The sequence below is a fragment of the Mesoplodon densirostris genome, chromosome 8, assembly GCF_025265405.1.
Source record: "Mesoplodon densirostris isolate mMesDen1 chromosome 8, mMesDen1 primary haplotype, whole genome shotgun sequence".
NCBI classification, from domain to species: domain Eukaryota; kingdom Metazoa; phylum Chordata; class Mammalia; order Artiodactyla; family Ziphiidae; genus Mesoplodon; species Mesoplodon densirostris.
This window is the reverse complement of record NC_082668.1, coordinates 15,894,762-15,903,143: the sequence shown is the minus strand read 5'-3', so window position 1 is coordinate 15,903,143 and position 8,382 is coordinate 15,894,762. Positions and strand designations below refer to the sequence as shown.

Here is an 8,382-nt window from a genome sequence, read left to right as displayed (position 1 = left end):
TGACTAAAGGGATAGAAGATAGGTCATTTGGAAAAGAGTTAAAAAAAAAAGATAGTCTAGCCTGGAAAAGAAAAAGTAAAAGTGGAATTTAAAGTATTTCATTAATATGAAGGGTTACTAAAAGGAGGCGGGTCGGTTCTTAATCACTAAAGTGGAACAAAATTAAATTACCTTAAATTGAAGAAAGAACATATTGCTAGAGTGTTTATGGAATCCAGTGTCATTGAAAGACATTGAGTTTGAGAATCTCAATCCCTAGAGATCTTTAGTGGATGTGAGGGTATCCCACTGTGATGTCTCACCCCATGATCAACATGTACATCCCTCCTGAAGTTGATACCTGTGTTGCAAAGAACTTCCTGGAAGGACTGCAGGATTTGGATATACAAGATCTCTTAGAATTCTCCTGATTCTTTCCTTGAAATTCAGTAATTGGAAAATTTCTTAAAATACATTCTAGTTTCTTTTTTTTTTAAACAAAAGGATAATGACAAACACTGTTGAGTGTCCACCTGTAGCAGATTCTGTTGATGCCCTGAACATATCCCCTCAGCATTCACACGTCCAGGATTTCCTGATGGCACCTGTGAATCTCCATCTCAGGGCTTTCTCCCTACCAGAGGGTAAGGCAGTAATTTGTCCCTATTGGGGCTGATACATAACCCAGGCACAGTTCTGCCAATCCTGCCTACTAAGTCTTGCTAGCACTACAACCTGAGGCCCCACAGAGTATTGGCTTTGCCTTCATGGAATCTTACATAACACTGATCTGCAACCAAGAAACTCATTTTTCTGCAGAGTAGCAGCAGTGGGCATGTGACTATAGGATCCATGGGTATTACCATATACATGCTGCCTGACAGAACTCTTAAAGGTCTCTTAAAGGCCCAGCTAAGGAGTCAGCTTGTAGATGATGCTCTTTTGGGGTGGGGCCCTGTGCTTCAAAATATGGCATAGGCTTTGAACCAAAGGTCAAATGATGCTCTGTCCCCAGTTGCTAGAACATTCTCTCCCAGCCCTAGTGGATGATCTATGATTGAGGTAAGCTTATCAGGGTATTTTCATTTGCTAGTGATTGGTTTAGGGGAAGTGGGCTGAATACATCTTGGGAAGATGCAGTGCCATAATAAACACATACTGACATGTCGGAGAAGCCAATTTTCCCTTCTGGCTTTGGATGTAGTATTGTGTAAAGATAACATTTGGAGCAGTTGCAGCCACTCTGTAACCAGGAAGAGAGAGAACATGAAGACTGAGAATGGCAGAGTAAAGAGACAGAAGGAGCTGGGTTCTGATGACACCAGTGAGCCCTTTGAAGAAACCCTAGAATTGCTTTCCTCTGGACATTTTAAGTGAGATAACAGATGGTTTTATTGTTTAAGCCACTTCTAGTCAGAGGTGGGTAATTTCCAGTGATACCCACGGTGGACACTTCTGAATTGGGCTTCCCACGTTTATTCCTTCCCATGGCTGCTTCTGTGTTGATGGTGTCCACCTTCTACTAGAAAGGCCAAAAATGCTGGCATTTCCTGGTTTCTCTTGCAGCTAGGAAATAACGTGACCCAATTCTGGCCACTAGGACTTGAGGAGCAGTCAGTTGTTAGCTTTCTGAGAAAGGGTTTCCTCCCTGATAAGAAGCGGCATTTAGGAAACATGCCCCTATTCTTTGGCCAGATGCTGTTGTGTCTTCATGTGACACTTGAAACTGTCGCGGCCATCTGTGACTATGATGGTCTAAGGATAAAGCCAGAGTGAAAGATGTAAAAGCTGAGGTCCACAGTGACCTAGCAGAGTCCCTGGACCAATCTTGGACTTGTCCTGCCTCTTGAGTTATCTTTAAGTGAGGTAAATAAATGTCATAATTTAAGTTGGTTTTTGTTGGATGTTCTGCTCCTTGAGGCCAGCGCCATCTTAACTCAAAAATATAGTATAGTATGCTACTTCAATCACGGTCTTCCCTTCCCAATCCACCAGAAATGAAGGAACAAAAAGTTTCTGTTAAACTTTTAAACATCAGCTGGTCCTGGTTTTACCTTATAATGATTATGGAAAATGCTAGTAGTATATAGTTTACTATAGAAGCACAAACTTTCCATGACCCTTCACATGAGACAGATCATTAGGTATTCATGAAAATTACAAGAATATCTCCTCTCAATAGCCCTGTAATTGGGAGAAATAACAAAACTGTAAAAGGAACCGTTGGATGTTTTCATTCAGTTGGCCATTAGAGTCTCTGAATTGAGTTTTTCTAAAAAGAAGGAAAATGCAGCCAAATTTCATAATTCCCTCAAAAGCTCTAAGTAAAAATATACTGAAATCCTGAATAAAAGAAAAGCAACTGTGCATATATTATTTTATTTTAAAAACAGAACATCTTAGAGACTGGAAACATTACATTTCTGTTTACCCTAAGCAAACAAGATGGGAATTTAGAATTTTGAGTCCAAGGAGTATTTTTCTTTAAAAATATATATCATACACACACACACACACACACACACACACACACACACACTAGTAATACAGAAAGAGATAATGAAGATGTTTTGCTGGAATTCTACTAGTCTGCTTTATGCTTATTGATGGAAAAAAAGATTCCTCCCTTGTAAATTACTTATTTTGCTAGAGGCTTTTCCTGGTTCTGGAACTACCACTTTTAAGGTATACTTCCCTCAGCGTGCAGAATGGTGGCGGTCTTTTCAGATAAGAAATTCTGCATTCCATTTATCTTCAGGGTGTTAACCTTTGACAGCGCTTCGACAGATTAACGAGCAAATGAACCTATTTTTCTAGCAGAAGAGCAGGTTGTCTGAATCAGGTATCCTTTCCTTTAGGTAGTTAAACTGGCCTGGGGCCCAAGGTGAGTGAGATTTCTTTGCTCTCAGCCTCATCACTCCACCTAGCTCAAGTTCAGGCGGCTTCAAGGATTTTGAGATTCTCTTGGGAAGCGAGCCCCTGCTTTAGCCAGAGGCTGGCTCATGAACGTCACCTTTCACCTACTTAAAGACAAGTTTTGCATAGCATCGAGGTTTACTATTCAAGTAGCTATTTCTAGCTCCTTCATTACTTCAAAACAAAATAAACCCCTCCAAATGTTTTATTTCTTGTGGTATCAAATCTGACTTAATGTTGTAACTTTGTCCACAGACCAACTAAATAATATGTTGGATTAAAGAAAAAAGAAAAGCTCAACCCCACTGCTGCTTGGGTAATGAAAGCCATCTTTCTTATAGTGTATTGTACTTGTTGTTTTAGTCATTTGTGTTTTGGTTTGTTTGCTTGCAGTAATGCAGTCTACCTGCACTCTATGTTTTTTTCCTTTTTGTAGTGTCTAAAGTGAAATATAATGGCAAACTTTAAAATACAGAAACAGTTTTAGCTTCATAAAAAGAACGTCCAAAGACAATAATTTGGGGTCAGCTTTATCATTTGAAAACAAATATCAATCTGGTATAATTAGTGAGTGCACTGAGGGGAGATGGGTTATTTGCTGGGTTCGGTGAGGCCAAAACAAGAGACAATAAAGAAACATGCTTTGAATTTTTGAGACCCTCTCGCTTCAGACATTTCCAAAAATCATTTTATTTTATAAAATTTGACAAATTTGTGCAAGAACGAAACAAGTAATCCAATTAAGAATGAAAATAATAACGCGCATTTTTTTCCCTGACCTATATTAAGATTTATGCATTACAGCAATATCTGCGTTTTCTAGTTCCTTTTTCGGGGGACAAGGCGGTGGTCTTTTTCCTCAGGAACTGCCCTCCTGCAGACCCGGCCGGCCCCGCCCCATCTCCGCCCTTGTCGCGGCCGCACAGACTGGCTCCCCTCCCCTCTCCCGGCCGCAGTGGTCCGGTCCCTCCCCGCCGACCTGTCCCCGCCCCGCGCCGGCTGCGGCTGTGTCCCGTCCGCCCCAGCTCGGGCGAATGACCCATAGTAACCCCGCCCCGCCCCCGGCCGCCCGCGCCGCGCTCCCGGTCGGAATTCGATAGGCCCAGCCCCGCACGCGCCACCGCCCGCGGGCCAATGGGCGGCTGCCTCTCTGCATATGCAACGAGCGCCGGCCGGGGGCGTGCGTCTTGGGCGGTTCGGTTCAGCAGACGCTGGTCTGCCGGCGCTGAGGCGCTACACTGTGCTAGTTGCGAGTGCTGGGGCTGAGACGAGGCGGCGCGGCAGCTGACCGGGCAGCCAACCGCTGCCCTCTCGCAGTGCGACCGCGGAGGCTGCGTCAGGGTCCCCAGGAGGCGGCCCGGGGCGTGAATGCTCTGAGGGCGCAGCAAGGCCTGCATGGGCCGGAGGAACCGGAGCTCCGGCCTCGCGGTGAGTGCGGCGCCCGTGGTGGGAGCGGCGGGGCCGTGTTGGCGGCGGGGCCTCCGCGTGCGGCCGGGTTGGGCCCGAGGGCGGCCCGGGCCTGGGGGAGGGACGCGGCCGGCCTGGAGGCCCCGGCTCCTCGACGTGGCCGCCGAGCCCGGCGCCGAGGGTGTGCGCGCTGGCGGTGCGGGCTCTGGGGCCGGCCCGCGGCGTGTGTGGGAGGCGCGGCCGTGGGGTCTGGGAAGCTGGTGAGGTGGGGCCCGGGCCGAAGGGCCCACGTGAGCTGGGGGAACCGCAGCCAGAGCGGCCGCGCTGTCCGGGGGAGGAAGGATGCGGCAGGGTCTTTCCCGGCGCTTTGGGGGCGGGGTGGCCTGGGGGATTGACAGCTTTCACTAGCCCGGCTCTGACGCCGTCGCTGGGAGGAAACTGAGCCCTGCGGTTTCGGAAACCCACACTGGGGGGGTGGGTGGGTTGCTGCGGGGTGTGAGGAGAAATTGGGGGTGTGAGATGGGTCGACCTTGGTATTTGTTCAGGCCACGATCGGTGGTGATGGGGCGGGGATGAATACTATTGTTTTGGGGTTGGGAGTTGAAGGTTTATTTTCCCTAGGTGCATTTTAATTATACAGCAGTAGTGGAATGTGTAATACCGAGAGAGTGCTCGCTATCACCAGCCCAGTGGGGTAGGGATGATCCAGCCCGTTTCACAGATGAGCAACCCGAGGCCCAGAGACATAGAACTGGTTTGTCCAGGCTGGATTTAGAAAATGTGCTCGAAGCTATTGTGTATATGGCCTTTCAGAAATAGGGTAGAACAACGTCTTTGAAATTATATGGACGTTAGAGAGAGACTAGGCCTCGTGAAAGTGATTATAGCCGAATAAGATGCCAAACAGCTGACACTTATTGAGCCTTTATAACATTGCGGGTGTTGTGCTAAGAGCTTTCTGTATAGTATCTCTGAAACTGTGAACAACCCACTAGGGTGGCGGTTATTCCCATTTTACAGCTGGAAAAACTGCTGTTTGGATATATTAACTTGCCCCCAGATCACAGCAAGTAAGAGGAGAAGCTGGGATTCAGATCCGCCTGTCTGAAAATCCAGAGCTTTCACATCTAAGCACTACAGTATACTGCCACTCCTTGGTGGCTGGCTGAATAGTTGTCACCGTGGATTTTTTGAGTGTCCAGGAGAGCTGTAGTTTGATGATAACCTTTTTTGTTTCCCCAGATTAGTTCCGAGAGTTGAAGGGTGCTGCTGAGGTGCTCCTGGAAGTGTATTAGTAGGTTATTACAGGGCGGAGGAGGTGTGACACGGGAGTGTGCTGCACAGACTTTATTCTTTTTTTGTGTTCTGGCGTCTTCCCATGCACTTCTCACCCTTAGGAATGAGTAAGGCTTCTTTAGTCACTCTGGTAGTTTCCCTTCAGACTTTTCCTGGTTTCTCTCTTTTTCAATAGAAAGCGTTGGTTCTGTAGGATGGCAGTGTTGGGTGTAGAGCAGAGATCCACTGGATGTATGGGTCACCTAGTGTCTTTGGGTCTCAGTTACTGGGTTTGTAAGATGTTTGCGCTGGTTGATTTAAAGCTGAAATATTCTGAGTCATGTCCTTGAAGGAAAGAAGGAAGGAAGGAGGGATGGGAAGAATCAATCCCTGTCTGGTTTGGGAAGTCAGATCTTAAAGCCCAACATTTTTCTCATTGCTTATGTGCTCCTCTGCTGTCTGGTTCTGCTTAAGTTAACCATTCCTCTTTCAATTAATTGCTCACTTAGAGCCTTTAGTTCCTATTCTATATCAGGCACCATGTAAAGTGCTGAGAATGCAGCAGTGAACAGAATTGATGGGAGCTTTGCCTTTACGGAGGAAACAAACATGAAGCAAATCTCATACAAATAATATATAATTACACATTATGATATGTGTAATGTGTAACGAAGGACAAGTAGTGTGTGAACGAATACTGTATAGAGGATTGTGATTTAGATGGAAATCTAGTCTAGGGAGGTGGTTTTGTTTTTCCCCTTAGATGGTGGGTGACCAATAGTGCTTGTTGACTAGACTGGGTACTATATATATTTATTTTTATTTATTTATTTATTTATTTATTTTTTTGCGGTACGTGGTACTCTCACTGTTGTGGCCTTTCCCATTGCGGAGCACAGGCTCCGGACGCGCAGGCTCAGCGGCCATGGCTCACGGGCCCAGCCGCTCCGCGGCATGCGGGATCTTCCCAGACCAGGGCACGAACCCGCGTCCCCTCCATCGGCAGGCGGACTCTCAACCACTGCGCCACCAGGGAAGCCCTATATATATATATTTAAACTTTTTATTTTGGGATGATTTGAGATTTACAGAAAAGTTGCAAATATGGAATATTCCTGTATACCATAACCCAGCTCCCCTGCTCTTATACTAACGTGTCACATAACCTTGGTTCATTTGTCAAAACAAGAAATTAATATTGATATTATCCTCTTAACTGTAGACTTTATTCAGATATCACCAGTTTTTCCACTAATGCTCTTTTTTCTGTTCCAGGATTGAGTCCATGATACCAGCTGGCATTTTGCATTCATGTTATTCTAGTCTTCTCTAATATTAAATATTAATTTTAAAATTTACCTTTTATGAGTTTACTTCTAATAATTTGTAAGAGTGGTATGGAACACTAAGAAAATAAATATACGAATATGTAAAATAAACTATATTATATGTCATTTTCCAGCGATTCCAGTTTTGTTTAAATTAAGATTGCCCAGTATCAGTACGGTAGAAAGAAAATTGATCAGACTTAAAATTCAGTATCTGGAAAGGGAACATTTTCACTGGCATCTCTTTACCTCTCAAATTCCTTTTATTTAATTTTACTTATTTCTCTTTCTTTTTTTTGACAGATTATATTCCATTATAGGTTATTACAATATATTGCGTAATTCCCTGTGTACATCCTTTTTGCTTATCTGTTTTATGTATAGTAGTTTGTATCTGTTAATCCCGTGCTACTAATTTGTCCCTCCCCTCCTCCCTCTCCCCTTTGGTGACCATGTTTGTTTTCTGTGTCTGTGAGTCTGTTTCTGTTTTGTATATATATTCATTTGTATTATTTTTTAGATTCCACATACGAGTGGTATCATATAGTATTTGTCTTTTTCTGTCTGACTTGTTTCACTAAGCTTAATATTCTCTAGGTCCATCCATGTTGCTGCAAATGGCAATATTTCGTTCTTTTTTATGGCTGAGTAATATTATAAACACACACACACACGCATATACACATCACATCTTCTTAAGCCAGTCATCTGTTGATGGGCACTTGTGTTGCTTCCATATCTTGGCCATTGTAAATAGTGATGCTAATATACATGTACCCAAATGTTCATTTTGAATTAGACTTTTCATCCTTTCTGGAGTGGAATTGCCGGATCATATGGTGATTCTATTTTTAGTCTTTTAAAGTACCTGAATACTGTTTCCCATAGTGGCTACACCAAATTACATTCCCACCAACAGTGTAGGAGGGTTCCCTTTTCTCCTTCAGCATTTATTATATGTAGACTTTTGATGGTAGTCATTCTGACAGGTGTGAGGTGATACCTCATTATGGTTTGTTTGGATTTGTATTTCTCTAATAGTGATGTTGAGGATCTTTTCATGTGCCTGTTAGCCATCTGTATGTCTTCTCTGGAGAAATGTCTGTTTAGGACTTCTGCCCACTTTTTGATTGGGTGGTTTGAGTTTTTTTTTGATATTGAGTTGTATGAGCTGTTTGTATAGTTTGAATATTAACTCTTTGTCAATCACATCATTTGCAAATATTTCTCTCGTAGGTTGTCTTCATTTTGTTTATGGTTTCTTTTGCTGTGCAAAACTTTTAAGTTTGATTAGGTCTCATTTGTTTATTTTTGCTTTTATTTCATTTCCCTTGGGAGACTGATTTAAGAAAATATTGCTACGATTTACATCAAAGAATGTTTTGCTTATGTTCTAGGAGTTTTATGGTGTCATGTTTTATATTCAGGTCTTTAAACCATTTGGAGTTTGTTTTTGTATATGGTTTGAGGGAATGTT

At 43.7% G+C, this 8,382-nt stretch overlaps 1 protein-coding gene across 1 annotated transcript in view; it reads left to right on the top strand.

The window, feature by feature from the left end:
• The first annotated feature begins 4,077 nt into the window (after positions 1-4,077).
• Positions 4,078-8,382, top strand: part of ACSL3 (acyl-CoA synthetase long chain family member 3) — an 84,558-nt gene continuing 80,253 nt past the window's right edge. Inside the window, exon 1 of the mRNA XM_060106741.1 lies at positions 4,078-4,323. The gene's annotated coding sequence lies outside the window, so the exon portion shown is untranslated. The remainder of the gene's footprint in view (positions 4,324-8,382) is intronic.